The 6,014-nt window shown below is 35.2% G+C and overlaps 1 pseudogene; it reads left to right on the top strand.

Moving 5' to 3' along the window:
• Nucleotides 1-4,765: 4,765 nt before the first annotated feature.
• Nucleotides 4,766-5,456, top strand: LOC125938863 (60S ribosomal protein L9-like; annotated as a pseudogene).
• The last annotated feature ends 558 nt before the right edge of the window (nucleotides 5,457-6,014 follow it).

Genomic DNA, 6,014 nt, shown 5'->3' with positions numbered 1-6,014 from the left:
TAAAGAAGAATGTTGTAATAAGTTTAGGAGCTAGAAATGAAGTTTTGACCTAAACATCTTTAAGATGCACAGACACACACACACACACACACACACACACACACACTTTTTTCAAAAACAGTTTTACATCATCGCTTCTTCATGTACTAAATGAAGGAAATGAGAATAAATAGAAAATAATATGAGTTCTGGGGGTGCCTGGTTGGCTCAGTCAGTTAAACCTCTGACTCTTGGTTTTGGCTCTGGTCACAATCTCACGGTTTAGGTTCGAACCCTGAGTGGGGATCTGTGTTGACCATGTGGAGTCGGCTTGGGATTCTTCTCTGTCTCACTCTCTCTCTGCCTCTCTCCTCCTCAAAACAAATAAATAAACCTAAATCATCACCATCACCATCATCATCCTCATCATCATGAGTTCCATTTACTTTGTATCCCAATTTCAACATATTGTTTCTCTTTTCAGTTTCTCCTGAACTAGATCTGAAAACTGTTGCAAGTTTACATTTGCATTTCAAGTTTCCAAGTCCCTTGTTTTGTTACAGGTAATGTTCAAACAGTGAGGCACTTATGAAATGACTAAGGACTCTTTTTACTTAAAGATTGGTCACGAACATGTCTTGAAAAGCTGTTGTAGAGCAGTGCCCAGAATTAAATCTTTATTTTCTAGAAAGCTCGGTAACACTGAAGGGAGAAATGAACAAAGTCTATTTTGAGAGGTGGGAAGAACCAATGAGCCAGTTTCTTTTAACTGGATATAGCCTGTGAGGGGTAAAGCAAAGCAAAACAAAACAACAACAGCCAAATAACAACAACCTATTTTGAATTGAACTAAAAACTTTCAAACAAAGAGGAAAGCAAATCATAACCAAAACTGAAAAGTAGCTACATCTTTTAGTCAACCAAACAGGGTTTGGATCATTTGAATCTACTAAAAAAAAAAAAAAAAAAAAAAAAAAAAAAAAGCAGAAGCAGCACGGCAGAACAGCCTCAGCTAAGAAAAGTCCTCTTGGATTAGTGTAGATAATTCTCTCTACATGCCAGATTTCTGTAGCTTGAAAAAGAAATTGCACCTGTTTTACATTTACGTGTTTACATTTTTTATGTTTATTTATTTTTGAGAGAGACAGAGACAGAGACAGAGACAGAACACAAGTGGGGGAGGGGCAGAGAGAGAGGGAGACAGAATCCAAAGCAGGCACCAGGCTCTGAGCTGTGTCAGCACAGAGCCCAAAGAGGGGCTGGAACTCAGCACTGCAAGATTATGACCTGAGCCGCTTAACTGACCAAGCCACCCAGGCGCCCCTACATCTAAGTGTTTAAAAATTTGTGCCTTTATGTGTGTTTTTTTAATGACAAGGAAAGATACAGAATATATTAAATTTGACTGTCTATGAGGAAGGAAGAATGATTTCTTATTTTCCTTAATATTTTTTCTTTTCTTTTCAAATTTTTACAAAAACATGTCTCTGTACTAAAATAAAATTATTACATTTTAATGATTTGGTATCAAAAGAAAGTAGAGAAACAGGTGGTCCACATAAACAGAAAATGATAGTGATTAGAAAGAGAAAATCAATCACAAAACCTCTTCCATTTTTCATTTGTTTCCATGTTTTTAAATGAGAAAATTTAGAGGTTTAACAAAAGCATTACACATCTGCCTCCAAGGTCAAGTAGGAAAGAGAGATATTACTCACTACACTACAAATAAAGTTTTTAAAGGCAAGACAGAGAAGGGAGGAAAACCAGAAAAAAATGTTTATTTGAACATATGAAAGAGAGCACAACTATGCTGCTGTATGAGATAGGTACAAACACACTGTTATTGGAAGAATTTTCAGTTTTCTTTCTTTTTTGTTGGTCCATATCTTCTATATTTTCTGTAGCATGTATTATATTTGTGCTAAGAATGTAAAATTATAAAAATACAAAAAGCAAAAATCAATTTAGGAGGGAAAAATGTAAGTTTAATGGGAGTATGAATACTGTAAGAAAGCGGAAAAATAGAAAATTTCTTACTGTGTCCTGCTTTTTATTATTTCTTGAAGGCGTGGAGCATAATGGTTTTTATTTTGGTAGGATTAAGTGAACATAGAAGAGTCATACATGGATTCTGCTATAAACTTGATAATATGTCCTATTAAATACCCATAATTTCTTTACAAAATAGAATAGTCAATTCTTCAAAATATTTCAACTTTTTCAGTTAAAGATATTGGAGATGATAGGTAGGTGGATAGATAGAATAGACAGATACAAATTCTATCTCTTTGGTCTTCCCGGTGATTACTGTATTGGAATTCTGATACCAGGTTCCCCAAGTGCTTAATAATAATAAACTAATATTAATAAATAATATTAGTTTATTAACTGTACTTAATCTTGTATTGAATTTAATTAATGTAATATAATGTAATATTGGATTAATCATAACTAACATTTAAATAATATGACATAATTAATATTATTGATTATTAATAGTTGTTATACCTTACAGTGGTAGAGTATTCTTTTATATGCATATGATATATAATTTGATCCTCACAACAACTCTTTCAATTAGGAGTCGCCATGATTTTACAGAAGAAATTGAGGCTAAGTGTTTAAATAATCCACAGAAATCAGAGCTAGTTTTAAAAATAGGTCTTCTGATTCTTAATCCAAATCCTCTGCCCCTGCATCATTTTGCCTAGTTTAAGCTGTCTGTCTACTTGGAGCAAGTTAACTTCTCCCAGCAACGTTTTGGTCACTACAGTGCTGTGAGGTACATTTAACTTAATAGTAATTTTCCATATGTCAAAATATGAATGATGTTACTTGTCTATGTTTTACTTAATAGGAAAGAGTGTATACAAGTGATTCATAACTCAAAAACATTCCCTTGGTTTGACTACTCAATAAAAATATGTATTTCTCAAGCTGAGAAATTGTAGTATTTTCCTCTGTGGACTTGAAAATGTTTCTTGACATTATATTCTCTACTTACTACTTTTCAAACTTAAATATTTAATAATACTATTTAGTACCATGTCACTTCATCTTGCTATTTTTATTTTTATTTTTTGCTTAAGGTATTTCATGGTTCTTGAGAAATATTTTTTTATAAGCTAGTTCTGAAAGGAATACATTCTTTTTGTAATAGCTTTATTCCCATATAATTCATATATCACAAAAATCACCCATTTAGAGTGTACAATCCAAAATTTTTTGAGACAGAGAGAGAGAGGGAGCATGAGCTGGGGAGGGGCAGAGGGAGAGGGTGAGAGAATCCTAAACAGCCTCCATGGCCAGCATAGAGCTCTCCTTGGGGCTTGATCTCACTACTGTAAGATCATCACCTGAGCCGAAATCAAGACTTGGACGCTTAACCAACTGAACCACCCAAGCGCCCCAATTCAATATTTTTTTAACATATTCAGAGCCAAGCAACTGTTATGACAATTGACTTTAGAACCTTTTTATTACCCCCCAAAAGAAACCTAATACCCTTTAGTGGTGACCTTCCATTCCTCCAGGACCCCAGTTCAAGACAATCACCAATTTACTTTCTGTCCCTATAGATTTACATGTTCTAGACATTTCTGTAAATGCAACCATACCATATGTGGTCTTTTGTGAATGCAATCTTTAACTTAGCATAAAGTTTTCAGGTTTCATCCATGTTGTAGTATATGTCAGTACTTCATTCCTTTTTATTGCTAAATCATATTTCATTGTATAGATAGATACACTGTATTCTATCAATTTATGGACATTTATATTGTTTATACCTTTGGCTATTATAAATAATGTAATGCTGCTGTGTATTATGAATAGTGCTGTTATGAACAGTTATGGACAGATTTTTATGTACACAGATACTTTCATTTCTCTTGGGTATAGGCTTTAGTGCTAGAATTGCTGGTTCATTTGGTAACTCTATACTTACCCTTTTAAAAAACTGCCAGACTACTTTCCAAAGCAACTGCACCATTTTACTTTCCCACTAGCCAGGTATGTGAATTCAAAATACTTTTGCAAGGAGAGGGAAATGATGCTACATACACTTAATAAAATGTACTTAATGGAACATTATATATAGCCTATTAGTTAATTGAAGTTTCACAAATTTACCTTTCCTAACTTTCTTCTTTCAGTAATTTATTCTACCCTATAAACACCTATGGAATAAAAGAAATTTACTTGAGAAAACTGAATTCCTTATAATGGCTACTTTTTTTTTTTTTTTTTTTAAGAAGGAGAGGTAGAGAGAATATGAGCAGGGGAGGGGGACTGGAAGAGTGGGGGGTGAAAGAGAAAGACAGAGAGAGAGAATCTTAAGAAGGCACCACAACCAACGTGGAGCCCGACTCAGGGCTCAATCTCACTACTGTGAGATCAGGACCTGAGCCGAAATCAAGAGTCAGATGCTTAACTGACTGAGTCACCCAGGCGCCCCTAATGGCTACCTACTTTTAAGAATATTGAAATTAATTTTTTTAATTTATTTATTTTTGAGAGAGAGACAGAGCACAAGCATGAGCAGGGAAGGGGCAGAGAGAGAGGGAGAGAGAGAATCCCAAGCAGGCTCTGCAATGTCAGCACAGAGCCTGATGAGGGGCTCAAACTCATGAACGATGAGATCATGACTTGAGCTGAAATCGAGAGTTGGGCATTTAACCAACTAAGCCACCCAGATGCCCCGCAATTAATTTTTTGATAGAGATATATGTGGTTTTCGATATTAAGAATATAAAACGGGCCCTCTGCCCTGTCTACTGCAAGAATGAAGAACATTCTCAGCAATCAGACTGTTGATATTCCAGAAAATGTTGACATCGTTCTGAAGGGACACACTGTTATTGTGAAGGCCCCAGAGGAAACCTGCAAAGGGATGTCAACTACATCAATGTAGAACTCAGTCTCCTTAGAAAGAAAAAGAAGAGGCTCCTAGTTGACAAATGGTGGGGAAATAGGAAAGAACTGGCTACTGTTTGCACTATCCGTAGTCATGCACAGAACATGATCAAGGGTGTTAAACTGGGATTCACTACAAGATGAAGTCTGTGTATGCTCACTTCCCCATCAACGTTGTAATTCAGGAGAATGGTTCTCGTTGAAATTCGAAATTTCCTGGGATGAAAAATATATCAGCAGGGTTCGGATGAGGCCAGGTGTTGCTTATTCAGTATCTCAGGCCCAGAAAGATGAGTTAATTCTTAAAGGAAATGACATCAAACTTGTATCAAATTCAGCTGCTTTGACACAAAAAGCCACAACAGTTACAAGCAAGGATATCAGAAAATTTGGGGATGGTGTCTCTGTTTCTAAAAAAAGGAACAGTCCAAAATGCTGATGAATAAGATCTGAGCTGTCCAGATGATTTTTCAGACTTATTTGTGATATGTTAAAGATGCAATAAAAACTGTATTAATTTGAGGCTTTTCTTAAACCCAATATTCTTTACAACTATTTGGCAAGCAAACCATTCAAAAGTAAATTGTAGTGTGCTAAGAACAGTAACAGAAGGAACTGTACAGGAATTTTTTTCCAGTAAAACTTCATGGGATAAGTGGTTTGAATGTGATTTTTGAAGGAATATTAGGGGTATTTCAAGCAAGAGGAATATGGTACCCATGACACTCAACACCACATGGCTGTTCATCGCTGGATATAGAACTTTTGGGGGAGATTCTGAAGGCATCTAATTTTGCAGAGGCATGAATTTGAGTATTTGTGAGGTAAGTGTGCTTGAGTCACTTGTCTGCATACCAGTAATTTTTTGTGAAAAAGCAGTTGAGGAGTGGAACAAAGTGATAGGCCTTAGTAAGGTTAATTTGTGTTCATGATAAGTGTGGTTGTTGTGTCCAAAATCCTCTTACTCTCTACTTTACCTCAGCTATTTATTCCCATATGCTAGTCCTTGATATTTTTAGAAATTGATAACCCTTCATAATTTCTTAATTCCATGTGCCACACTTTATTTTTTCATGTAAGAAAACATTTTTTTATGTTTATTTGTTTTTGAGAGAGAG

Source organism: Panthera uncia, assembly GCF_023721935.1.
Source record: "Panthera uncia isolate 11264 chromosome B2 unlocalized genomic scaffold, Puncia_PCG_1.0 HiC_scaffold_24, whole genome shotgun sequence".
Classification (NCBI taxonomy): Eukaryota; Metazoa; Chordata; class Mammalia; order Carnivora; family Felidae; genus Panthera; species Panthera uncia.
The sequence above is the reverse complement of the archived record's forward strand: the minus strand, read 5'-3'. Positions and strand labels throughout refer to the sequence as shown.